This window comes from Aotus nancymaae, unplaced genomic scaffold, assembly GCF_030222135.1.
Source record: "Aotus nancymaae isolate 86718 unplaced genomic scaffold, 86718_ANA_hifiasm-v0.15.2.pri h1tg000040l, whole genome shotgun sequence".
NCBI lineage: Eukaryota > Metazoa > Chordata > Mammalia > Primates > Aotidae > Aotus > Aotus nancymaae.
Window position 1 is genome coordinate 70,202,592 of NW_026988454.1, and position 27,644 is coordinate 70,230,235.

Consider the following 27,644-nt stretch of genomic DNA (forward strand, 5'->3'; position numbering starts at 1 on the left):
GTTCAACACAAGTGCTTGTTTCACAGCTGTGGGTGGCAAGAGGCAAAGAACGGAGTGTTCTGGTCCAGTCTCGGGGTAGTGATGGCCCATGCAAGTGCCTTTGTGTGAATGAGGAAATGCCACTGTCTCTGAGCTTGGTGCTAGGACTGGAGCTTTGGAATCCAGGCTAGATCTTAACTCCAGATTGTCTGCCCACCTCCTCAGCCAGAGGACACAGTGCAGAGTGCAAACGAGACAACACTATGCTGAAGTCCCATAGTTCCAAGAAGCAAGGGTTGGAACCATGAGGTAGAAAAACAAGTCCGTGGACAGTAGCAACCCTCTGTTGCTCATGCCCACTGCTGCTGTGGTCTGTCCTAGGGTGATGACAGCTGCTGATGCTGGCAGCCTCCTGGGCATCACCACTGGAGGCGGTGGCCCCAGCAATGATCATATATATTGTTAGCTAGAAAAACAATATCATTTGTCACTGAAAGCAGCATTTCCCACTGTCTCAAGGTGATACTTTTTCTAGGGGGTCTTCCTGGTTGTTTGGCATCTTTATAGCCCATCCATTGATGAAAGTCAATCGTTTTAGAAATCTAGTGGGGGGCCAGCTGGCAATTGGCCATTGGAAGAGAACAGAGCATCCGGTAAAGGAGGACACTACGCAAGTCTCCCATGCCACACATCAGGGACATCTTCAGGGGTCGGTCTAGGGGCCTCTGCTGGTTTTTAGTTATTTCATTCTGTGTGAGACCCTCATCATTGTGTTAGAAAAGAGGAAGAATAAACCAAGAAAGAAACGCGAACAGCCTCGGGGAACGCAATTCCACTGGGCAATCGCCACTGGAGGTGCACTTTGGGGGACTTGGGAGCGGGGAAACCAGGACCCTAAAAGGACCCTAAAAGGACTGCCAGCGACTAGGGGCGGGGCGACGCTCTGGGAATGGGGCGCGGGGTGCAGGGCGCGGGCCAAAGGCGAGGGCTGCCCCAGTGCCGCCGGGTGGGCGCATTTGCGGTACCCTAAGTGCCTTTGCCCAGGCGGAGGAGCGACAAGACCTGAGTGCAGAGGGGTTCAGGGCGGGGAGCGGCCAGAAAGGGGCTGGTGATCCGCCCTGGGGAAGCTCGGGCGTGGCCTCCCGGGATCTCTCCGTCTCTACTTGCCTCCTCCCTCTTTACTTGCCTCCTCCCTCTCTCTCTCCTCTCCCCTCCCCTCACTTCCAGGTCTAAAACGGGGGCCGGCGCCTTTAAGAGGGAGCGTTGGTTACCCTGGGGGCGGGAAGCCCTCGGCGGCTCGCGAGGCGGCGGCGCTCGGCCGCGATGCTCCTCACTTTCAGCTCCAGCTCCCGCCACCGCCGCTTCTATCGCCGCCGCCGCCGCCGCCACCTCCTCATCGTCGCCCTCCTTCCTCCTCCGCCTGGAAGCGTTGTTCTCTGCAGCGGAGGAGAGAAGTGCTATGTCAGGAAAGTTCCGGGAGGGACTGCATGGGGCCATGCTCCCTGGGCTCTTCCGCGGGCGCCCGCGCGCCGCCCTTCGCATGAGGTGAGGCTGGGGTCCCCGGCCCGCGGGACAGGTAGCCGCCCGGGGCGGGGAGCGCTAGCATCCGTGGCGCTGGGCAGGGCGTGCGGTTTGGCGGAGTGCGTGGGGGGAAGCAGGCTGGAGAGACCGAAGTTGTGCGGGAGAAGCCTGGGTTTTCTGGAAGGTTTTTGCAGCTGGACTGGAGTGATTTCGGGTGGCGCCACACGGTGGGGGCCCGGCGGAGACTCGGTTTTTCCCGGGCCGCCCGCCCCCTCCCGTGCGCGCCTGAGCGGGTAGGCCTTCTAGGAAAACGGTCGGCTGCGGAGGGGCACCGTGCCCCGGCTCCTTCGCTGCCGGGCTGTTCTGATCCAGAATTTAGTGCTGGGAGTGAGAGGAAGGAGATAGGCTCCACTTGAACTTTTACATCACGGTCTGGCCGCTTGAGGGCTGAAATTTACCTTGTTTGTGGGAGCGAAAGGTCCCTTCGCGCTCCAACAGTTCCGAGAGGTTCCCTCTTCCATGTGGTTCAGCTTGCGGCGCTGTGTGTGTGTTTCATCCTTGGCCGGTTTTCAACGTCGCCCAGATTTCTGTCTTCCCTCCTCTGCCCCTTTTCGGAAACGTTCTTTTTAATAAATAAAATATATCGTGGAGGCTCAGAGTGCTTAAAAGAAAAACCCCAACAATGGGGGTTTTTTAATGAAAATTTTTATGAAAAATTTTCCCAAGTCTTGCCCAGATTTTCAAAGTGATCGTTTAGTCTTTGATGAAATGTTTAGACTCAGACTCGACACTTAGGGAATACAGGCATCCCTATAGTAGCATGCAGGTTTTTAGTGAGGTAGGATGAAGTTTAAACCATATTTTTTCAAAATAGAATTTTTCTCTTTCTTTATTGGTGAGCTTGTTTTTCATTGTGTCTTAGATTAAGAAGGCATCAACCAGTTCTAGGAGTAGTATTTCTAAGAATCGTGGATAAAACCTGATGTTTCTTGCCTAAGTTGATACTGCTTCAGACATTCTAATCCATGGATAACGTATGTAATATGTGTTTTATTTGATGAAACCTAGTATAAAAGTACATTTATGGCAGACGTGGGTAAGTTTTTTTTTTCCCATGTGTCCTGTGGGTAAAGGAAGCCCCATTTTCTCATACACCCAGGTGTCTGCTACACCATGTCTATTCCTGTTTGCCTGATTCACTCACATTGCCAACTACAAATTGAAGGTGCTGATGAAAAGTCCCTATATTTCATAAAGTGTTGCATAGCCAAAATTTTAGTGACATAATTGATTACATCAATAAAAACAGAATATGAGAGCTTATTTAAATAAAAGAGTGCCGTGAAGTATTTCTGGTATATGCGTTACATACAATTTTGTGTGTGAAAAATATACTACCAAGACAGGGGATAGTGTGGGAAACATCTTGTTTGCAGTGGGAAGTTTTCGAAGAAAATCATCCCACAATAACCATTAATACTGAAAAATTTTGTTTGGGATATAGATTTTCTTCTCTAAGTACAATTTTGTAACTTTGCTGTAAAACATGCTAGTACCGAAACTGAAAAAAAGAACTCACCATCTCAAGCACTTTCTGAAAATTTTCAGCAACCAACCAACATTCTTGGAGAAAAAATTTGCTTAGAAAAATAAACATAACTAAAACGCCAATGTGCTTACTATTTTACCTTAAATTTGCTGGGCTACAGGCAAGAAAGTGAAAATTTAGTGTTCCAAGGTGGATGTGACTTAGTTCCCAGAGTTATTTGAGCACTTTTGAGATTTTGTATACGTTTTATTTAATTTAGGATGATTGTTTTGTGAATGAGTCTTTTGGAAATGATACACACACACATACATGTGGACTTATATATGTATATATTCATATCACACATATATTTATGTATTCATATTATATATAGTGTAGCTATATATGCCATATCTATAGATGCTATTGAATATATAAAAAACATGAAAACTATTTAGGGACTTGATAATGCATGTGTACCAAGAAGAGCAGGTCTAAAAGATCAGCTAAAAATAGTTATTGGTAGGGCTTGTCATCTTTTCAGCATTTTAGTCATTATCAGTTCAGTTAAAAAGCACTGTTTTCCAATGTGATCTTGAACTCTTAATAAGGCTTGGATCAGGGATCCATATCCTAACCACATTTTTCTATAAGATGGATTGAATTTCTTCTGAATGGATAATTGAACCCGGCATTTCTTAAGCTTCAATAGGCAAATTCTAGGTAAAATTTAGCTTGTCAATATAGTGTTGTCTTTTAACACTTCAAAAATAACCTTTAGGACATTCTTCATAGGTCTGGGATTTAGAGAGTAGACCTCAAAGGCATGAGAGGAAAACCTTGGGGAAGTTGCTGTTACTCCAATTTGTGAAATGATGTCTTAAGCACTTGATTTGAGAGAGGAACCCATTAATGCTTGGAAAACCAATATGTATAAATACAGTGCTCCAGTTAGTACAAGCAAAACGATTTCATTCACCTTTGGAATATTTGTTACCATATTTCACAGCTGAAGCTGCTAGGTTGCAGCATATGTATGATAATTAGAAATGAAATAATCTATTAGAGTGTTTTTTTTCTTTAATTTGCTAGCTTTTTACCAGAAATATGTTTATATTTGCTGCAAATGACCTTTACTTTGTTGCAGGTGGCAGTTTTTCCTTTTTTTGCAACTATGACGTGTATATTTAGGATGAGTTCTTAGTGTTTACTTTGAAACATATTAATGAGTGCCGCAGAGTTTATGTTGTAGTTTTTCACCTTTCAAAGCATAACATTTGAGGTGTTTGACTATGAGCCTGAGATCATAGACCTTCAGAGCTGATATGATCCTGGTCAATTATAGTTTCATTCCTGGGAATTTTCTGTTTAAGGTTAGATGTGCCCTTAATTTGAACTAGATGATCCACAAAATATGTACTTTTGCAACCACAAAACATGAGAACATTCCAAATAATTTGCAGTGTGGGCAGCCCAACATGCTTTAGTATTTGGTTGGCTTGAGGCAGTATGCCATGCTTGTAAAAAATGGTTTCTGAAGCTGACAGCAAGCTGTTTCAGGCTTTGAGTTTGATACATAGGATAAAATGCCTTCTAGCCTCTGCAGCAGTATTGGTAAAAGTAGTTGGTGTCAATTTCTGTTTGTATGACAGAAGATTCAGAAAACTCAAGCATGAAACTAGCTTAATATACAGGAAAGCTCATTCATGTTCATTATAAACATAGTGAAGAGTTAGAAAAGTTGGATTTTAACACAGCTCTCAGGTCTTGGGCAAAAGATGGTATATTTGCAGGTATGGGGTTACTATAGTGATCACCTATTGAAATTTATAATAGGATTATTATCAGCATTTCCTTTGAGTGATATGCTAAAGAATTACATCCTCCCAGATCCAATTTAGATTAAAAAATCCCCAGCCAGATACTATACCAATCTCCAGGCATAGATGTTAATTGATTCTTAGATCATTTTCGATTTAAACCTTTAGGTATTATTATATTTATAAGCTTTACCTACCTTTTAGGGTTTTTGAGCAAAGCTTCTTGGTTAACTTCTTTCTCTCAATTGACTTAGCTCAAATCTATATTATTAAAGTGTTTGAAAAAGATTTTAGGCAAATTCTTTTTTGTGGAAACTTCTAAGGATCTGCCCTGGGGAGGCTGGTGCAGAAGGGACATGATTCTGTATTCTAGCTGTTACCTTTCTCCATCTTCCTACTTTAAACAAAATAAAACAAAAACAAATGCATAAGTAACTTTACAGAAATAACATTTGTAGGCATTTAAAGAAGTCTGAAAGATCAGAGTAAGAGTTTCAACTGAAAATTATTTAAGAATCAATTAAATCTATCCCATGTGCTTGATATGGTATTTGGCCAAGGCTGTTTGCTGCAGGATCTTTTGCTCTAAGTTGATCCTGGGAGGATGTGGATACAAAGGGAGTTGGGGTGTAGGCATAATATCCATTGTCATCTAGAGGCAAAAATGTTCAGATAAGTATGTGCTTTTGTAATGATATCCATTCTTTTCATTATTTTAACTTATTGCATTTCCCTTGTATTTGAAGCACACAGTCTTCCTAACTCCATTTTGATTAACCCTGCATAAACCATGATGCCTTCTAAAGTTTCACACTGTCTAGCACTAGCAGAAAGTCTGTTCTCTCAGCTTGTTCCCACTCAGTACTTCTTCAAATGTTTTTCCTTTTGCATTATTTCATTTCTTTAATGATATGAGTTTTGACTATAAGTTAAGTATCGGGTTTCTCCATTTTCTATAAACTGGATAAATTTGCTCCCACTTACAGGTTTGGTGATGCTGGGAACCTCTCATTTTTGTTTCTAAAGTTTATGTATAGTTACTATTTCAAGGTTTCAAATCCATTTTTTTTTTTAACTTTTATTTAAGTTCAGGGGTATAAGTGCAGGTTTGTTACATAGGTAAACTTGTGTCATGGAGCTTTGTTATACAGATTATTTCATCTCCCAAGTATTAAACCTCATACTCATTAGTTATTTTTCCTGATCCTCTCCCACCTCCTACCCTCCACCCTCATGATATAATAGATTTTTTTCTTACTTTGGAAGTTATTCTTGTTCATTATAGGAAATTTAGAGGCCAGACGTGGTTGCACAGGCCTGTAATCCCAGAACTTTGGGAGGCTGAGGCAGGAGGATTCTTTGATCCCAGGAGTTCGAGACCAGACTGGGAAATGTGGGGAGACCCTGTCTCTATAAAAAGTTTTAAAAAAAAGTTAGCCAGGTGTGGTGGCACACAATTGTGGTCCCAGCTACTCAGAAAGCTAAGATGGGAGGATCACTTGAACCCTGGAGGTTGAGGCTGCAGTGAACTGTGATCACACCATTTCACTGCAGCCAGGACAACAGAGAAAGACCCTGTCCTCAAAAAGAAAAGGAAAGAAAAGAAAGTTTAGAAAATTCAGACAAGCAAAAATAAACGAAAAGAAGAATTACACCCAGAGATATTGTTAGTATTTTTGTATCTATTTTTATAAACATATAGAAAAATACTATATTTTAATTTCTAAAAATGGCCCTTAGTGTATATAGATATTGCTTTGTAATTTTCACATTAGATAAACCACTTCGCTTGTCGTGGAATGATCTGTAACATTTTGAATTCTGAATAGTATTATTTTATGGATGTATCATAATTTATTGGTGATATTTTTTTTTCTTCAACTGTACAGCAGTGAATATCTTATGGCTAAATTTTTAAAAACTATTTTTATTTTTATTTTTTTTGTGATGGGTCTTGCTGTGTTGCCCAGACTGGAGTGTAGTGGTGCAATCTTGGCTCACTGCAACCTCCACCTCCCAGGATCAAGCAATTCTCGGGCTTCAGCCTCCTGAGTAGCTGGGATTACAGGCACCCGCCACCACGCCTGGCTAATTTTTGTATTTTTCATAGAGACAGGGTTTCACCATGTTGATCAGGCTGGTCTTGAACTGCTGACTTCAAATGATCCACCTGCCTCAGCCTCTCAAAGTGCTGGGATTACAGGTGTGAGCCACTGCACCCAACTATATAGCTCAATTTTTATACACATCTATGGTTTTTCCCTTTGGATAAAGCCCTAGATGTAGAATTTTTGGGGAGGAATAAAAGGGCATTGATGTTTTTCATTGCCCTCAAGGCACTCTTTTATTCCCAATGTAAAATCTACAGAGCTAGTCATCATCTTCCTTGTTTGTCTTCTATAGATTTTTTGGTAAGTGTCATATGAAAGACTCGAGTCAGATAGGGTTTGAACCTGGACCTGACTGTCTAGTGCTTTTTCCAAATGAAATAACCCTAGTTGTTTATAGAGATTTTTGCCTCAATCCCAAACCATTCATTAGTGCTTAGTTATAACTATACATGCTATTTCCAACTAAACAGGTACAGTAGTTGAGTGTGCCATGAGAATGTTGTCCCTTTTTCAATTTCAGTTTACTGTATTGCCATCTGCCCTCTTGCCCACATATATTGATACATAATTGTGGAATGATAGAGTGAATGAATGTTATTTCCTGTATAGTCATCTCTAAAATGTAAAAATATTTTGTTTTCTGCACTTTGCTGCCAACTCCTAGATTCTTTTTTTTTTGAGACGGAGTTTCGCTCTTGTTACCCAGGCTGGAGTGCAATGGCGCGATCTCGGCTCACCGCAACCTCCGCCTCCTGGGTTCAGGCAATTCTCCTGCTTCAGCCTCCTGAGTAGCTGGGATTACAGGCACGTGCCACCATGCCCAGCTAATTTTTTGTATTTTTAGTAGAGACGGGGTTTCACCATGTTGACCAGGATGGTCTCGATCTCTTTACCTTGTGATCCACCCTCCTCGGCCTCCCAAAGTGCTGGGATTACAGGCATGAGCCACCGCGCCCGGCCCCAACTCCTAGATTCTTAACATTTAAAATAAAATTGGAAGATTTAAATTTACAAAATTTAGCCTTGAGCTGTGTGTATATGTGTATGCTCATATGTTTGTCTACATCTATATTTTATCTATATATTTGTATCTTTCTTCCTTTCTGTCAATAATATGAAACTTCATCTTAGCCAGAAATTACCTTTTGAAATCAGTTGAGTATCACGCTGGCTACTATAGAAGCATGTGGTCACTTCTAGGAACAAAATTAGAGATATAAAATGAGCAAAAGTCAGGAAAAGGATATTTGTAGACTCTTAAACATTGATGGCTAAATGTAGAGAGAAATTCTCCCTTTTATTTTTGAAACTAAAATTGTCTTTAGCTATTAAACATGACCTGAGTGAATGCAGTTATATTTGCATTTTTCATTTTTAGAATTTGGTTCTGGATGTAGAAGGTAAACACACATGTACTCCCAAACATGGTTTCTGGGATGGTTACTGTTTTCCAGACATTGTTTTCTTCACTGTGGAATAGTTTCCTTTCTTCCTTTCTTTAAGTCAGGCTTAGGTTATATGCCCTCTTCATACCTGGTGTGTTACCTCTGTTATAGCACTTGGTTTAGCACTTGGACCAAGTGCTAAATAAGTTTTTTGTTTAGATAAGTATCATTTTCCTTTTTACTATCTCAAATAACAGGAACTATATTTTCAGTGTGGAATGTAACAGGCATGTAACAGTGTGGAATGTTTAACAGACAGGTTAAACAGAAAGTTTATAAGAAAATTCAGAATATCCTTTAGAAACTGATTTGCCATGTTATTTTAAAAGAATATTTATTGTGAAGTACATTGTACATTTAAAATTGCATAAAACATACCTATAAGTTTAAAAGATTGAATACTCATGGACCTACTACTAAAGTTAAGAAATACACCTAGAATAATTCTGTCTACTCATTCCTTACATGGAGGCAACTCTTGCTTTATCAATCCAAAGCAGTATATTCTTTGTGTTTCCTTTGGCCTATACATAAAGAGAATTATACTACTGTAAATATATATACTTTTATGCTTGCTAAATTTGCTCACTGTTATGTTTTTTAGATTCATCAGTGTTGTTTGTAGCTGTAATTTGTTTTTCGTTGTTTAGCTTATTGTATATAATACAAAATGTATAATAGAGATGATCAGCAAAGCCAAAAGTTGGTTCTTTGAAAATATTTATGTATTTGTTTCTAACATGTTCACTTTTACTTTTTTTCTTTCATGTTTCTAGTTTTATTTCTGCCTTTATTCTAATTTTTTATGTTGAGTGCTTAGCTCAGTTGTGAGTCTTGCTTTGTGCAGAGTATAAATTTCCCTAGAATCACCACTTTAACTGCTTATCAGAATTTTTTATGTTTTCATACAGTTCTAAGTATTTTCTTTGTTTTTAAGACAGGTTCTCGTTCTGTTGTCCAGGCTGGAGTGCAGTAGTGTGATCATGGCTCACTGCAGCCTTGATCTCTTGGGCTTAAACGATCCTCCCACCTCAGCCCCCTGAATAACCAGGACTACAGGTGCATGCCACCATGCCTGGCTATTTTTTTTATTTTTACTTTTTGTAGAGATGAAGTCTTGCTATGTTGCCCAAGCTGATCTTGAACTCATGGGCTCAAGCCGTCTTCCCATCTTAGCTTCCCAAAGTGTGGGGATTCTAGGCATGAGCCACCGTGCCTGTCCTAAGTATTTCATATGATTTCTTAGATCCATGTGTTACTGAGAATGATGTTTTCTACTTTCTAAGCATATTTTGTTGTGGTTGTAGGTGATCTATAAACTATTTGTGACATGGTTAAAGGATGTGGTCTGTATCGTACCAATTCTTTGATGCTTGTTAAGGTTAGTTCCATGGACAATGGCAAGTGTTCTCTCCAAATGAATGTCCCATGTGTAGTTTTAAAACAAAGTGTATTCTCTAGTTTCTGGATGCAGTTTCATGTGTATCCATAAGATGAAAATTTTAATTGTGCTATTTAAATCTTTATCCTTCTTGATGTTTTTATCTACTTGATCATTTTATTACTGAGAGATTATAATGATGGATTTATTATTTTCATCTGGTTAATTCACCTTTTGCTTTATATGCTTTTGAGGTTTATTATTAGATGCATACAAGTTTAGATTTTTAAATATTTTTTGTGGGATATTAACTTTTTTGTTATATGTAATGACCTTCTGTATCTCTAATAGTATTGTTTGAATTAAAGTCTCTTTTTCTTTGATAATAATAAAACAATACAGGGTTTCCTATAGATTATGATAGTCTTGACACACCTTTTCCTATTTGTTGGCTTTAAAGTTGGATCTATACCTTTATGATTTTAGATATGTCTTTTGTAAATAGCATATAGCTAGATCTTTGCTTTTAACTGGAGAGTTTAGTCTCTTTATATTTAGAATAAAGACTGACTTGGGTTTATTTATCATATTATTATGTATTTTTTATTATGCTTTTTCTTAGTCTTTTTTCCTTTCTTGCCTTCTTTTGGATAGATTAACCCTCTGCCCCCAACTTTTTTTTTTTTTTTTTTACTATTTTTGTTTATTTGGGGGTTAGGAGATTGGCTATAAGTTCTACATCTATTATTTTAGTGGTTACCCTGACAATTTTAGTATATATTCATCTTTAGTCTAAAGTTATTGAATTGTGTCCCCCAAAATTCATATGCTGAAGCCCTAATCCCCAATATGACTGTATTTGGAAATAGGGCCTATAAGGAGGTAATCAAAGTTAAATGAGATTATAAAAGTGGGGCCCTGATCCAGTAAGATCTCTGTGGAGATACAGAGATATCTCTCTCTCCTTCTCTGCATACACAGAGAGGCCATATAAGATCATACATGTCTACAAACCAGGAAGAGAGGCCTCACCAGAAATGCATCCTGATGGTACCTTGATCTTGGACTTCTAGCCTCCAGAACTGTGAGAAAATAAATTTCCTTTGTTCAAGCCACGCAGTCTGTGGTATTTCATTTCTTTTAAATAATACATTCCTAAGAAGTGTTTAACTCTTATGATACCCACCTCCAACTAGTATGTCATTGTTATTGAGTATTTTAGTTCTAGCCTGTTTTTTCTCTCGTAAGAAATTACTTTTATTGTTTTATACAGTGTCTGTTATATTTAGCCATTTAGTCATTAATATCTTTTTCCCCAGTTTCTTCTTGTCTATCAGACCTTCTATCTGGGATCATTTCTCTTTTGCCTGATATATATCCTTTAATTTTCCTTTATTGATTGAGTGTGTGTATGTGTGAAAGAGATAGAGAAGGAGAGTGAGAGAGAGAGAGAGGGATTTTTGTGTGTGACAATTCTTTTAATTTAATTTGCTGAAAGGAAGTATCAAAAATATAATTTTATTTTCTCCTCAATTTTATTATTGTCATTGAGAATTAAGCAGTCAAGCTTATTTTTTTCTTTGTCAGGGAATCTATCTTTCCAAACTCTGGTTCCTTCTAAGTTCTTTTAAAGATATTTTCTCTCCTTAAAGATATTATCTCCCTCTATTCTGAATTTTTGATCTGATGTTTTTGAATATGAATTTTAACGTATATTTGGCATTAGATAGGCTTCATTGAGGACTAGCATTTTTCAGGAATTTTGGAAACTTCTATTTACAATCCTTTTGAATATTTTCTTTTATTAATTTTATGATCTCCTTCTGGAACTCCAGTTGCATGTAGAATTTATTTCTTGTTTGCTTTTACCATAGCAAATATTGGCCCCATGAAGTCCCTGGTTGCCATTGAGGTCTTCTGACAAATATTCTAATTCTGTAATCGCAACTCAAGTGATTTTAATTTGACTACACTAAAGACACTATTTTGTTTCTGGGATCATAAACATGTATAAAATAGAATATCTTTGCTATTCAGGTTAATAAGCAATCTTACTGTAGAGTGCTTTTGAAAAGAAAAAGCAGACATCGATGTATTACAATATAATATCAAAATGCTTACCTTTCTCTTTTTAATTCCAGTTTTTAATTTGACCTTTTTCTGTTAATAAATTTGAAATTTCTATATATGATATTGTTGTCAGCAATTTCTCTTATTCAGTCCCTTGGTGTTTTAGAAAGTTATTGCTAACTCCTTGTTTTAAATTTGATTTCATCTTCTGGCTGGAAAGTCACATTTAGCTTTCTGTTGCTATTTCATATAGCTGGGCTTTGCCTTAAAAATGGTAGTTGGTAATGTTGAAAAGCCACCCATGGTTCACAGATTCCTTACTTATATTCTCAAAAGCAAGTTAAAGATGGCAAACTGCAAGATTCTTCTGGGTACTTCACTTTTAAAAAGGAACAGTTAATTTTATGCTTATTTGAAATGGCTACATCTTGGTAAACATTTTAAAGAAATATTTATTTTTATTTTTTAATTTTTTTATAACATCCTCAAATTTTATTTTTAATTCTACATGATATGGTGATGTGGATGCAGCCTTGGTTGTGATGAACAGTTAGTTACTAGAAAGAGTTGAAGAACTTCAGCATTATATCTCTCCATACTCAGTTGCTGTAGGTTAACAATAATAGCAAGTATACTGGTAAAGGAAGCTGAATAAAAAAAAAAGACTAAGTAATCAGTTTGATTGTCTTTGGATAATGATTCCATTCATCAGGTGATGATGGAATAAAATTAATCTTCCATGTCATTAAATTAAGCTTTTACTATTTTCTGTGCTCTTTTTATATTTTCAGTTTTAAAGTCTTTTTGTCCTTTTAATTTTCCTCACCTTCAGTAAACAGGCACCAGAATAGAAATAATCTTTGAAGTATACATAATAGAATGTCACTTTGGTAAGATCTTTGCTCATATCTAGATTCCAGGTTGTAATAAAGTTCCTGAAAACAGTCCGTCTAGTAGCTATTATTTTTTAGTAGACAGGAGACACTCATATCAAAAGCCACATTTTATAAAGAATCCATTTAGTTTGTGGCCCTTGTAGGAGGGAGAATTTTCTTTTTTATCTAATACAAACTTGAGACTTGATCATTTCACTGAATGTTGTTTCTCCCAGAACCTATGTTCAAGTCTGATTTTTTTCCTGCTCAATTTCAGTGTAGTAAATTTTTTGCATATAAGAATTTTCACATTTGTTTCATCACCTATTATACAAACCCAGCATTTGGGCCACATTGTTGCAGTGGTTTTTGCCCTAATTGAATATATATTGAATATACACATACGTACACATATACACACCACTTTCTGGTGTTAGTCAATCTCTCATAGGCCGTATTTGCTAGAAGAAATAAAACGAGGAGTGAGCATGAGTGAGGTATAATACAAATGGAAAAGCTTTACATAAGAATAAGCAGTGATATTTATAAGCAATATTCATACTTTTCTTTCTGTATCTTTTGTTTGAGAGAAAATCCAGGAATTGCATTTCTAACTATTGTGTGCACAGTTAACACTGAGCCGATGAACTTCCTGTGGGCCCTTGATCTTACAAGTCTTAATATTAAAGTTGCATCAGCTCTTTGTGAACTTGCAAAGCTTTTACTGATGCTTTAATCTTTGAGCAGAGAACTAGAAGACTACTGGTAGGTGTCTTACTGTGTGGGGACAATCACTTGTGACACTATCAGTGGGAAACCCAGTAACAACCAAACGCCACAGCCTCCCGCTGGACCCTTTCTCTCATGTGACTGTGGTACATGACGATAAATTATTCTTTGATTTTAAGAATACAGCCATTTTATCACCTTTTTTTTTAATTTTTAAAAGTTCAAAATGAATATTGCAGATTTACCTTAAAACATTTTTTTTTTGATAAGGCATATTTTTGGTGGGGAGCGAGTGAGCAGGGTTTATGTTGGTAGGTGACATGCAGTACTTTGAATTTAGAATGGCAATTATGTAGCCCTTTTACTTGGAGTAGTCCTTTCCCGTTGGTTGTACAGAAAACTTGACTGAATATTAAAATTTAGAAATAGTAGAAATGGGATTATTTTAGAGGAGTTAGTCTTTTTTTAGATGAATTCTGCTTTATAATAGGATTCAGTAGAGTCTTTTCAGCTAGTGAGGTTTCAAGAAACATTATTCTTGAATTTAAAATGGTTTTTCAGCATTTTTATTTTAGAAGACTTTTTCAGGACCACATGCATATTGTAAAATTTTATCTGTTCTTACAGTGAAAGACATCTGTTTCTGGTCTTTGTTTTCTTTCTGCTGTTATTCCGCATGACCTATTCTTTCCTACTCTTTCCCTACCAAACTAACAAATAACCTATAACTTCAAAACTAAAATACACAAGTCTTTAGCCTAGTAGTTAGAGATTCATCTTAGTGAATAATATTGTACTATCATAGAGCATGAGATTTAGAGAGTGTTATAAGAAAACATGGACACGTAAGTGTTCTGAGAAATGAATCATTAGGCAATTTCTTCATCGTGTTAACATCATAGAGTGCACTTAAACAAGCCTAGATGGTATAGCTTGCTCTGCACCTAGGCTATATAGTATAGGCTGTTGTCTCTGGGCTACAAACCCATAAAGCATGTTACTGTTGTATTGAATACTGTAGGCAATGTACAGTAAAAATACGGTGTAAACGAGAAAAAATGGTACCCTGTATAGAGCACTTACCATGAATGGTGCTTATAGGATGGAAGGTTACTTAGTGAATGAGTGGTAAGTGAATATAAAAGTCTGGAATCTTAACGTACACTACTATAGACTTTATAAAAGCAATATACTTAAGGCTACACTAAATTTATTTTTAAAATTTCTTCATTAATAACTATCTTACTGTAAATTTTTTATTGTATACACTTTTTAATTTCTTAAAACTTTTCACTTTTTTGTAACAACAGCTTAAAACATGAAAGCATTGTACATTCGTATACAAATATTTTCTTTATATACTTATTCTATAAGCTTTATTAAAAAAATTTTTTTGTTAACTTTTAACAAAAAAGTTAACTAAGACACAAACAAACACAATAACTTAGGCCTACACAGGGCCAGGATCAGTATGACTCTCTTCCACCGCCATAGCTTGTCCCGTTGGAAGGTCTTCAGGGGCAATAACATTTGGAGCTATCATTTCCTGTGATAACAATGCCTTCTTCTGGAATACCTCCTGAAGGATGTGTCTAAGGCAGTTTTATGTTAATTTTTGAAAATCTTAATAAGTAAGTGTATACTCTAAAATAACAATAAAAAGTATAGAATAGTGAATATATAAACCAGTAATATCCTTTATTATGTTTACTCAGTATTATGTGCTGTACATGCTAGACTTTTATACAACTGGCAGCAAAGGAGGTTTGTTTATGCCAGCATCACTACAAACACATGAATATTGTGTTGTACTAGAAAGCCATGATGGCTACGATGTCACTAGGTGCTAGGAATTTTTCAGCTGCATTATAATCTTATGGAAACACTGTCGTATAGTGATCTGTCCTTAGCTAAAATATCATTAAATGGTAGATGACTATAAATGAGGAATTATGTTTTCATTGTTTTTCACTCTTGTAGCATCCTGAGTTTTTCTTCATAGCACGTGCATCATGGCATAACCCAGTAGTTACCGTGTATTTAGTATGAATCTCCCCGATGGACTCGCAAGTTACATAAGATCAGGAGATATATCCAGTTTGTTCCTCATTGTAAGCAGTGCTTAGTCAGAAGCTGACTTAGAGCAGGTGCTTAGCAACTGTTTGTTTTAAGGAAGGATGGAAATGTATTTAAAGAAATGTGTAAGTCAAGTTGAAAAGTATATGTCAAAGATTTTTATAGTATACACGGATAGCATGGTGGAAGACTGAGTATCAGGGAGAGATGTGCAAGTGAAAATAATTTCAGTTGGCACACGATGACGCTGTCAACATTTCTTTTTATTGGTGGCCGTTTTGAATACTAAAACTGAAGTTATATTTAATAGATTTTTAAACTCTAGGTATTTTAAGTATGACCTTTAAACCTTTTTTCAGAACCTTCCCAAGTTAACCATAATTATTTTGATCATAGCAGTGAATCAAGGTCAAAACATCACCATTAGTTTTGAGGATGAGTCAACATTGCTCTTCACCAATCCTATTTTGAAGTGGTGTACTTTAGAGCAGAATAATCTTTATTTCAGTGATGTTTCCCTTGTGTTATTTTCTGGTTTTCCACTCATGAAAAAATTTCATAATTCTTTATTTTCTTTGTTTCATTATTGGAATTAGTATGGTAATGTATTACATTTACATAGTGCAGGACCAAAGAACTGAGGATCCATCCTTTTTTTTTTTTTTAAAGTGTGTGTGTATGGTTGACTGTTGTATATATAATCATGAGTTTATTTGAGGTATCTGGTGGTGTTGTGAAGGTCTTCTGATTCTACATTCTATGAAATTTCTATGATGCCCTTAGAAACAATGTACCTGGTTGATAGGGCAGTAGGGTAAGGAGTCTACCAGATGTGTCTATTATGCCAAGAGATTATGCTTGTACCATCTCATACAGTGATGTTATCTGGACGTGTGGAAAGAAAGAGGAAACCATGGTGTATGTATATGTGTCTTTCACTTGTTTTTAGTAGACATCATGCCATATGTGAATCTCAAACAGCTAGCACTGGGCTTGGTACATGATTGTTGCCTGAGACTTATTTGTTGAATTGATGTGGCTGAAGCTCTCAGGGATAACCATAGTCAGCAACAAAAAGTGTTGTTATGAAGAACAAGTAAGCTAGGCTACAGTTGCATCTGGAGATAGAGAAATAATCTGGGCATGGTTGTAGTAGACTATTCCTAGACAGTTGAGTAAGAAATATATAGAATTCTGCCACTGTCTAAAGTAGTAAAAAGACAAAAGAAGCTGTACCTTTTTTTTCCTGAAAAGAGATTTTTGAAAGTCACTTTTTTGAAATAAAAAGGTAAGTTAGAGGAAGAGAAACAAAGGTATCTTATCAGAATCACAGAGCAGTATCTTGAAGTGAGAAAGACGTTTAAACTCAGCTTGAGGTGAGGTGTGGAAAAAATAATCATTTGCAAGGATGAAGAAGTAGAATCCTAAATGTCACCAAAGGTTGCTGTTGTAGATGATGTGAATTTCTTTTCTGACCTAAGTGAAACTGCTAGTGCATATTTATTGAGCACTATTATGTCAATACTTAACATTTGCTATCTTGCTTAATCCTTGCATAACTTCATGAGCTAAACTGCGCCATGGTCATTTCCATTTTTCTGATGAGAAACCTGATGTTAAGTAACCTGACCAGTGACACAGTTTGTAAATAGCAACCAGGTGCTCTGACCACTGCCAAGGCGGGCACAATGAGCTTCTGAAGGAAGAGTGTGGAAGTGCTTAAGAGAAAGACTATTGTATCCCTGCCTGACTTTTTATTCCTTCCAAAGAACACACCAAAAGCACTTGCAGTGAGATGCAGTGGAGAAGAAAGTACCAGCATTTTTAGAAGAAATACCACCAGTATGATGGCATAAACATTTAGTTTTGATTAGATAAACTAATTTTAAGTCCTTAGAAATTGGTGCTAACTTTGTGACTATTAAGAAAAAATTAAATGCCTAATCCTGAAGATAGGCGTATGGGATCAGATGAGTACAGAGTTGCTAAGGGAACAGGTTAAAAAAGTGAGTGGCATGCTAAGGTCTACCCAGAAATTCAGTTCAACTCTAAAGCTGGATGAAAAAAAACATTTCTAGTGGAATAGCATGAAAATAACAAAATAAGCAGGCTTTTTTTTGGCTTGTTTTGCTTTTTTTAAAAAAATTGCATTGATTCTGAGGGAATATTTGTGGAAACCAGAAAGGTGACCTAGAGATTAATATGAAAAGATAAAGACTGTTTTTTAGATTACTGGGTAAATAATTGCAGGAAATATGGGGCACATTTAAAAGTAGTGACTAGGTAAAGTACCATATTTAAATTTTATTCTTTAGGGGATAGCAAAATCCTATGCTCATAAGAAATGTGTGCCCTTTACCGATGAGAGTACATTCCTTGCATAATAACAGTAACACTTACCTAACAAGGTCCATTTGAGTAGTTCCTCCTGTCACTAGTTTCTAAATGTTTAAATATCTTATTTCATGGACAACAGACATGACGAGATTGGCAGGAGAATGCTTATTTTGCTGTCTTATTGTATTTCCTAAGGAGTTTTTCTTTTTTTAAGGAATTTGTCTTATGAACATTGAAAGGAAATACTAACATATATATTTATAATATATGAAATGTTCAAGAATTTTTTTTTCTGACTATAAGAAAACTAAGTACTCATTTTACAAGATTTGGGAAATAAGGAAAAGCTGGAAAAAAATGTACCACAGACAGTCCTACTGATCAGAAATATATGTCATTAAAAAAATTTTTTTTAAGGCAATTTAGTTGGGTTTTTCTTTTTCTTTATTTTATTTTGCTTTAAGTTCTGGGATACATGTGCAGAACATGCAGGTTTATTATATAGGTATACATGTGCCATGGTGGTTTGCTGGACCCATCAACCCATCATCTAGGTTTTAAGCCCTGCATGCATTAGGTATTTGTCCTAATGCTCTCCGTCTCATTGCCCCCCTACCCGCCCTGACAGGCCCTCATGTGTGATGTTCCCCTCCCTGTATCCATGTGTTCTCATTGTTCAACTCCCACTTATGAATGAGAACATGCAGTGTTTGGTTTTCTGTTCCTGTATTAGTTTGCTGAGAATGATGGTTTCCAGCTTCATCCATGTGCCTGCAAAGGACATGGACTCATTGATTTTTATGGCTACATAGTATTCCATGGTGTATATGTGCCACTTTTTTTTAAATCTAGACTATCATTGATGGGCATTTGGGTTGGTTCCAAGTCTTTGCTATTGTAAACAGTGCTGCAGTAAACATGCGTGTGCATGTGTCTTTATAGTAGAATGATTTATAATCCTTTGGGTATATACCCAGTAATGGGATTGTTGGGTCAAATGGTATTTCTGGTTCCAGATCCTTGGGGAATCGGGACATTTTCTCCCACAATGGTTGGACTAATTTACACTCCCACCAACAGTGTAAAAGTGTTCCTATTTCTCCATAGCCCTGCCAGCATCTGTTGTTTCCAGACTTTTTAATGATTGCCATTCTAACTGGCATGAGATGGTATCTCATTGTGGTTTTGATTTGCATTTCTCTAATGACCAATGATGATGAGGTTTTTTTCATATGTTTGTTGGCTGCATAAATGTCTTCTTTTTTTTGTTTTTTGTTTTTTTTTGAGAGAAGAGTCTTGCTCTATTGCCCAGGCTAGAGTGCAATGGTGCAATCTCCGATCACTGCAACCTCCGCCTCCCGGATTCAGGTGATTCACCTGCCTCAGCCTCCCGAGTAGCTGGGATTACAGGCACCCGCCACTGCTCCCAGCTTATTTTTGTATTTTTAGTAGAGATGAGGGTTTCACCATCTTGGCCAGGCTGGTCTCAAACTCCTGACCTCATGATCTACCCGCCTTGGCCTCCCAAAGTGTTGGGATTACAAGCATGAGCCACCACACCTGGTAGATGTCTTCATTTGAGAAGTGCCTGTTCATATCTTTTACCCACTTTTTGATGGGGTTGTTTGTGTTTTTCTTGTAAATTTTTTTAAGTTTCTTGTAGATTCTGGATATTAGACCTTGGTCAGATGAGTAGATTGCAAAACTTTTCTCCCATTCTGTAGGTTGCCTGTTTACTCTGATAAATGCTAATATTTTGATATGTTTTCTTCAAATTTCTTTAAAAATTTTTCAAAACATAATGGGAACATATTATATATACAACTTTTCTTCAGTCAACATACTAGCATAATATTTTCATGTGTTATTAAATATTCTTCAAAAACAGTTTTAGTTTTTGAATCACATAATTCAATCTGTTTTTTAAATGTAAACCTTTTAATTGCTTCAAATTTCTTACTGTGACATAACATGAAAATTTTTTTTTTTTTGAGTCGGAGTTTTGCCCTTTTGCCCAGACTGGAGTGTGATAGTGCAATGTCGGCTCATTGCAACCTCTGCATCCCAGGTTCAGGCAGTTCTCCTGCCTCAGCCTCCCAAGTAGCTGGGATTACAGGCATGCGCTACCACACCTGGCTAATATTTGTATTTTAGTAAAGATGGGGTTTCACCACATTGGCCAGGCTGGTCTCGAACTCCTAACCTCAGGTGATCCACCCACCTTGGCCTCCTAAAGTGCTGGGATTACAGGCCTGAGCCACTGCGCCTGGCCATGAAATTTTTTTGAACAACTTTTTGCTCAGGATTATTCTGGCTATAAGGGATCTTCTGTGGCTCCATACGAATTTTAGCATTAAAAAAAAATATTTCTTTGAAGAATGTCATTGGCATTTTGATAGGGATTGCTTTGAATCTATAGATTTCTTTGGATAGTATAAAATTATTTCTTAAGTGTGGATCCTAAGAAATAAAATTTCTAGAAAGTTTTAATATTTAATTTTCATAAATTTTTTGAAGTTTTACATATAAGCAGAAAGATGGACCAATCATAAGGGCACAGCTCAGTGAAAGTTGAAAAATAAATGAATATATGAACCTCCCAGAAACTTTTTCCCAGTCATGACTCCTACTCTTCCTCAAAGGTAACCAGTAAACTACTAACACCATAGATCAATTGTGCCTGTGTTTGAATTTTGTATAAATTGAATAGTATTGTATATACATATTTGTGTCTGTGTCTTTTGTTAAATGTTATATTTGTGAGATTCATTCATGTGTTGCGTTATAGTAGTTTTGCCTATTTTCTTGGCTGTGTAGTGTTTGATTGTATGAATATAATGACATTGATTTATCAGTTCTATTGCTGGACATTTTTGCTGTTCTAATATTTGGTTATTTCAAATAATGCTTTTACAAATATACTTGTATTTAACTTTTGGTATACAAATGTAAGCATTTCTGTTCATTAGTCAGGACTGGGATTACTGGGTAACAGAGCAGGCATAACCACAAATTTGCCATAGACATCAAACTGTTCTCTAGTTACCCGTTTCCACTTGCAATAGTAATGAATGAAAGTTTCATTTGCACCGCATTCTGGTCAGTATTTGGTATACTGTATACATATTTTTAAAACTTTAGTCATTTTGATGAATTTTTATTTTATTGTGATTCTTATTTGCGTTTCCCTGATGAGTAGTGAGGAAGAACACCTGTACATATGTCGTATTTTGTTTTGTATTGTTTAGACTGTTTGGATATGTTTGTGAAGTTTTGTTCAAATCCTTTGCTTATCTTTCAGCTGGGTTTATCTTTTTCTTATAAATTTGTTGACATTTAAATATATCTATTCAAAGGATGGGTTCTTTGTCAGTATGTAATTGCAAATGTCTTCTGTTTTTTGGCTTGGCTTTCTGTTCTCATAATTTTGCCTTTTGTTGAATTTATCAATCTTTATAGCCAGTGCTTTTGACATCCTGTTGGTGTCTTAAAAATATATTTGATTTGGAAATGTAATAAACATTAAGAAACTTAAACTTAAGCTAACTAGAGTCTGATATTCTGTTGTTATGAGGGCTCTTGAATTTTTTGTTTACGCCTATTCCAAGGGTGACATCTTTCAGATGTTGTTTCCCCCCACCTTTCCATGAACCCAGAACACCAGCTTCCAGTCCACTGAGACTCTGCTCTGCTCAGCTTCCCAGCCTTTCAGCTGCCCCTTTTACCAGACTTTAAAGCTTTTAAGTGGCTTTTAATCCTTTCAGCTGCCGCTTTGCAGTCTCTTGGTTTCTCAGCTGCCTTGAGAAAACCTCTGAGCTAGCGTTTCAGAATTAGCTCATGCCTTCAGGTGAAAAATAACACAAATTGCAGAGCACCTCACTTTTCTATACTTTTCTTCTCTCTGATAGCCTCTCAGGTTCTCCCTGCTTTGGTGATTCTTAGATGCCTTCAAAGAGGTTTAAAAATACTGTCCAGTTTTTTGGTTGTTTTTGGTGGGAGTGTTGGTCTGCTACAGGCTTGACTTTATGTGCTAAAGTGGAAGTCTCTAGGAATTTTTTTTTTTTTTTTTTTTTTTAAGAGATGGAATCTCACTCTGTAGCCCAGGCTGGAGTGCAGTGGTGCGATCTCTGCTCACTGTAACCTCTACCTCCCGGGTCCGGGCTCAAGCAATTCTCCTACCTCAGCCTCCCAAGTAGCTGAGATTACAGGCACGAGCCACCATGCCCAGCTAATTTTTGTATTTTTTTATACAAAATTAAATTTTGTATAAAAATTTCTTTTTTTCACAAAAAATTTCAAAAAAAATTGTATTTTTTATGCAAAATTAAATTTTGTATTAAAATTTCTTTTTTTTCCAAAAAAATTTCAAAAAAGTACAAAAATTAGCTGGGCATGGTGTTGTGTTCTTACAAGAACACACACATATAAAACAACATGAAGAAAATTTTGGAAGTGATGAATATGTTTCACCATGTTGACCAGTCTGGTCTTGAACTCCTGACCTCGTGATCCGCCCGCCTCAGCCTCCCAAAGTGCTGGGATTACAGGCATGAGCCATTGCGCCCGGCCTCTAGGAATGTTTTCAAGGCTGTTGAAATAGCTTCCTGTTACTACAAGCTTACATTCCCATTGGTGGAGTATCAACTTGCTAGAATTATTTTCATCTTATTTAAACCTTTGAAAATCTAGGCAAAGCATTAACATTGCATTACATTTGAATTCTCATTTTTAGTTGAGTAAGACTGAACACTGTTTCAAACAATGGGTTCTTTTGCATCTTCTATTTATGATTTACTTACTAATATACATTATTATTAATTGATTTTTAAGAATTTTTAATGTGTAATATTGCCTGTATTAACAAGTAAGAATCCATATATTTGAAGATATTATATTAATAGACCAGAATAATTAGCTTTATTGTTAATCTTTATACTGTTTCAATGTTTTTGAAGGTAAGGGTTGTGTCCCCTTTTCTTTTGTATTCTTTCTTGGTATCTGGTATGTGGTACAGGTCATATTAACATGAAGTGGATTGCATTAAAAAATATTGTAGAGATAGGAGCAGAAAATCCTTTGGGTGTGTTTTCTTATGTCATGCTATGTTCAGTGGTTTATCTCTATGAAAAGTTTGTCTAGTTATTGATTTATATATTTCATTTACGTGTATCACCTCAAGTCTAAGTTCGTGAGGCATCTCAATTTTTAGCTTAATTGGTATAGAAAAAATTATACACATTTAGCATACACATCTTGAAGAGTTTGTACATATGCATACACCTGTGATACCTTCACCATAGCCAAGGAGCTAAACATATTCATCACTTCCAAAATTTTCCTCATGTTGTTTTGTATGTGTGTGTTCTTGTAAGAACACAATATCAGATCTGTCCTTTTAACGTATATTAAAGTACACAATACTCTATTGTTAATACAAGTGCTATGTTGTACAGCAGATTATTAGAACTTATTTATCCTGCATAACAAACTTTATAACTATTAAAGCACACTTTCCCATTTCTCTCCCTCCCCAGTCCCTGGCAACTACCATTCTATTCTCTGCTTCTATGAGTTTGACTATTTTAGATAATACCTATAAGTAGAATCAGAGCCATTCCAATTTTAAGTTGTTATCTTCCTTCTTACATCCATGCAAATCAGTAACTTAAGATCAAATTCTCCTTTGGGATATATCAGAAAGTACCTGTTTTATAAATCTACACAAATTTAAAAGGGGAATTATATGCCTTGGCTTCCTCACATGAAGTTAAATTAATCTCGCTCCTGGAAGCATTCAATAAATGCTGAGTGTCAACCTTACCAGTCGCATTTTGAAGGAGCTGAAGCCTACGACCACTTTAAGCTGATTTCAGAGTTCTAAAGCATGCACATAAAAATTTAGAAAATCTAAAACATTCTTCCTTCCCATAGTTTATCCAACTCTTGTTTGGATTTCAAGAAATCATCCAAACAGTTTAATTTTTAGTCAGCAGTATGAAAATTGTGTCTGAGAATAAGGGATAATGGAATTTTCCTTATCCACATTTTGGCTCTATTAATTATGAAAGTATGATATAACTCACAAAAATGTCCTTGTTTTAGTCACTGCCCTACATTTTTTTGGTCATTTTGTAAAACATTATCTGCTCTCATGCTGCCTCAGGCCCTCAGGGAATAGTGTTCTGAAGAAAACTTGAAGCCTTTGGGGAAGGCTGGTCTAAAAATAAAACCCTCAAGGTATTAGACTAGGGATGAGGGACAGCATTTTTAACATTGCAAACTGCTATATTAAGTGGAATAAAAGTCCCATTCTGTTTCATAGGTGATATGAGAAGCAGCAAAACATTTGAAAAGAGCAGAAACTTTGGAGCCAGGTGCCCTGGGTTCTAATTCCAGCCCTCCCACCAGCTGTGTGATTGGCAGCACATCACCCTCTGAGCCTTGGTTTACTTTTCTTGCAAATGGGCAACGTAACTTCTGTCTTTGGCTGGTTTGTCAGGATTAGGAATAATATATGTTAAGGTCTGGTACATAGTGGGCATTTAGGAATTGGTAGCTATAATTGCACATCTTAATTTTATTTTCTTTTTCTGGAATAAGATGTTTATTCTGCTGCTAATATCATGATGACTCACAGACAAGAGGCAGTTGACCTGAGTTCTAATCCTTGCTCTACTGTTTACTAGCTGTGTATCCTTGGGCAAGTTATGTAGATTCCTTGTGGCTCAGCTTCCTCATCTATAATTTACATTTCCTCCTTTGCTTGAAAACTTACTAAGGTTTTATATGTATATAATATTTATGTATTAGACATAAAGTTGGAGATCAAGTCTATGGGTTATTTTCTGAGTACCTTTGAATGTCATTTACAAAATTTTTTTTTCTTTTGCTTTGAAGTAACAAATAATACTTGAATTGTTTTCTTTTTTGTTGCATTTTTATAGTAATTTTTTAATATCTTACATTTCAAATAGTACCACTCTTTACATAAGGTTTTGTATCCCAGTTTAGCATCTGGTAGTCTTATGCAGATGTTCATATGATACCGTCTTTATGGCTCTTGCTTATGTTAATAAATCATAGTTATTCCTCAGAGGCAGAGAATATATAATTGTAGTCATTGCTCAGAGATAAAGATCAAAGAATAGAAGATATCTTAAAAGCAAAACAGACTTGTAGGGGAGACTCAAGAATATGTAGGGGACCTCAACACCCCATTCTCAGCATTATATCATCTAGGCAGAAAATAAACAAAGAAATCTTGGATTGGCCCAACCAGACATTTTCAGACTATTTCATCCAACAGCTACAGAACACACATTCTTCTCATCAGCACATGGAACATTTTTCTAGAATAAACCATATGTTGGGATGCAAAACAAATCCCAACAGAATCAAAACCATATCAAGTATCTTTGCAGATGACAATAGAATAAAAGTAGAAATCAATAACAGGAGGAACTTTGGAAATTTTGCAAATATATGGAAATTAAATATGCTCTTGAATGACCACTGGGTCAGTATCGAGTTTTCTCTAGAAACAAAGGGTAGAACTACCATATAATTCAGTAATTTCAGTACTGGGTATGTATTCAAAGGAAAAGGAGTTTGTATATCCAAGGATACCTGTGGTTGCATGTTTATCATAGCAGTATTCACAATAGCAAAGATATGGAATCAACGTAAATGTCCATCAACAGACAAAGGGATAAAGAACATGTATATGTACACAATGGAGTGCTAATTTAGCCATAAAAAATGAAAGCATGATATTCGCAGCAATATGGATGGAACTGGAGGTCACTATGATAAGTTAAATAAGCCAGGAACAGAAAGACAAATACCACATGTCTTATTCATGTGGGAGCTAAAGAAGTTATGTCATGGAGGTAGAGAATAGAATGGTAGATACCAGAAGCTATGAAAATACCAGAAGAGGAAGGGGGGATGAAGAGAGATTGGTTAATGGATACAAACATACAGTTAGATAGAAGATATAAGTTCTAATGTTCAGTAGCAGAGTAGGGTGACTATAGTTAGCAACAATGTTCTTTATATTTCAAACTGGCTAGAAGAGAGAACTTGAAATGTTACCAATACAAAGAAATGTTAAATACTCTAGATGATGGATACTCCAGATACCCTGACTTGATTATTATACAGTCTATACATGTAACAAATGCTCACATGTACCCCATGAATAGGTAGAATATTATGCATCAATGAAATGTAAAAAAATTAAAAAGAAACAGAAATAGGAGACAAAGGGAATGTGAACAAAACTTATCACCCATAGGACTTATCACTTCTTTTGTTTTTTTTCATTTCTCAAAGGGTTCTAGAAGGTTAATCTATTAGCCACTTAAAAGTAAATTTTAAAGTTTTCAATTAATTTGCACTTATATTAAATACTGACCTTTCCTGCCACTTTTGTTTCAGTTTTAATTGTCATCAGAAGTCACTTAGCATATTCTCTGAAACAGAGCCTTTGCTGACATTTAGTTTAATTTCTTTTTAGCATTTATGGGGAAAAAGTAACAGGAAGGCAAATAAATCCTTGTGCTTAATAATCCAATTTTTAAAATGTCCATGGAAGAACTAAGTGTTCCTTTGAACATTAGTAAGGAAATTAATCTCTTTTGTGGTGAATTCTGGTTGGAATTAGAAATATATTAGGAATGGAGCAGCGTTATAAATATAGAACACTACTTGTGGTTCATATTTAAATGTATACATAGCATTTTTTTCCTTTAGCTTTATTGGATATAGGTTTTAAGTTAGATATACCTTGCAAATAAGTGTAATTTTGATGCCATGACAATGTGCCCTATATAAAAAAATAATGTTAAATAAGCTCTTCCTTACCCTGTCCTACTCTGTGTGATTATTGTTTATTCTTTTTTGATTTGTTTGTTCAAAGCTTCCTTTGACTCTGCTTACAGATAAACTGGAGAATAACCGAATTCAACAACACAAAAAGGTAGATGTTATTATAGTGATCTAAATTTATTTATGGACTATTCTTTTAATTGCAAAGTAGGTTGCCCAGTGAAAGTGATTGCCTTTTTTTTTTTTAATGAAATAAAGTTGAAAATCGCATTGCTTCTGAAGTGAAATAGTTGGTTCTTTATTTCTGGTTCCACATTTTTCGTAACAGAACTTGGGAGTATACTTCCATGCTGGTGTGTCCTTCGACTACCATTCCCCCTGTTTTAATTGGAATCTGTGGATATGGATCAAGGACCTAATATAGGAAGGAATATACATTTTTATGTGATACATTTTTTTTCTTTCCTCTCTTAGTTTGCAGTTTTATTTCTTTCTTAGATGAGAGGAAAGATAGGGATGAAGAGAGGACTAAGTGAAATTCTTCTTGGCTAAGAGTGTGCCAAAAAGCAGAAGGACAATGATGTGACATTTTTTCTCTTCAAGTGCAGCCACTGGTCCAGAATGAGAGAGGGATGCTCCATAATGACAAGACAAGAGCTCTTCTTTCTCTTAGGCATTCTTCTTTCTTTTAGACTTTCATTTTGTTCAAGACAAAAGCAGATGCTCTGAGTAAGCCAGTATTTCAAAGTCCTACCTGTTTTATTCTGCTGTTAGTAATGAGTTGGCTGGAATACGTGGGTTATTCCCTTAGTCCTCTCCTAGGCTTTACCAGCAGCCAGTTTCTGTTTATCCATTATGGAGTAGAAGAGTTTTAGAGCAGCAGTTTTTTCAAAATGGTGCCACTCGATTCTTCCCAGCATCCTGGGATCAGTGGAATTAAGGC

General features: G+C 36.5%; 1 protein-coding gene across 2 annotated transcripts in view; it reads left to right on the forward strand.

The window, feature by feature from the left end:
* The first annotated feature begins 1,349 nt into the window (after positions 1 to 1,349).
* GPR63 (G protein-coupled receptor 63) overlaps positions 1,350 to 27,644 on the forward strand; it is a 37,592-nt gene continuing 11,297 nt past the window's right edge. Inside the window, exon 1 of one of the 2 annotated variants that reach the window (XM_012444300.2) lies at positions 1,350 to 1,524. The gene's annotated coding sequence lies outside the window, so the exon portion shown is untranslated. Of the gene's footprint in view, positions 1,525 to 26,835; positions 26,853 to 27,644 lie in introns of those variants that run through there. The other variant, XM_012444302.2, reaches the window with a different exon arrangement.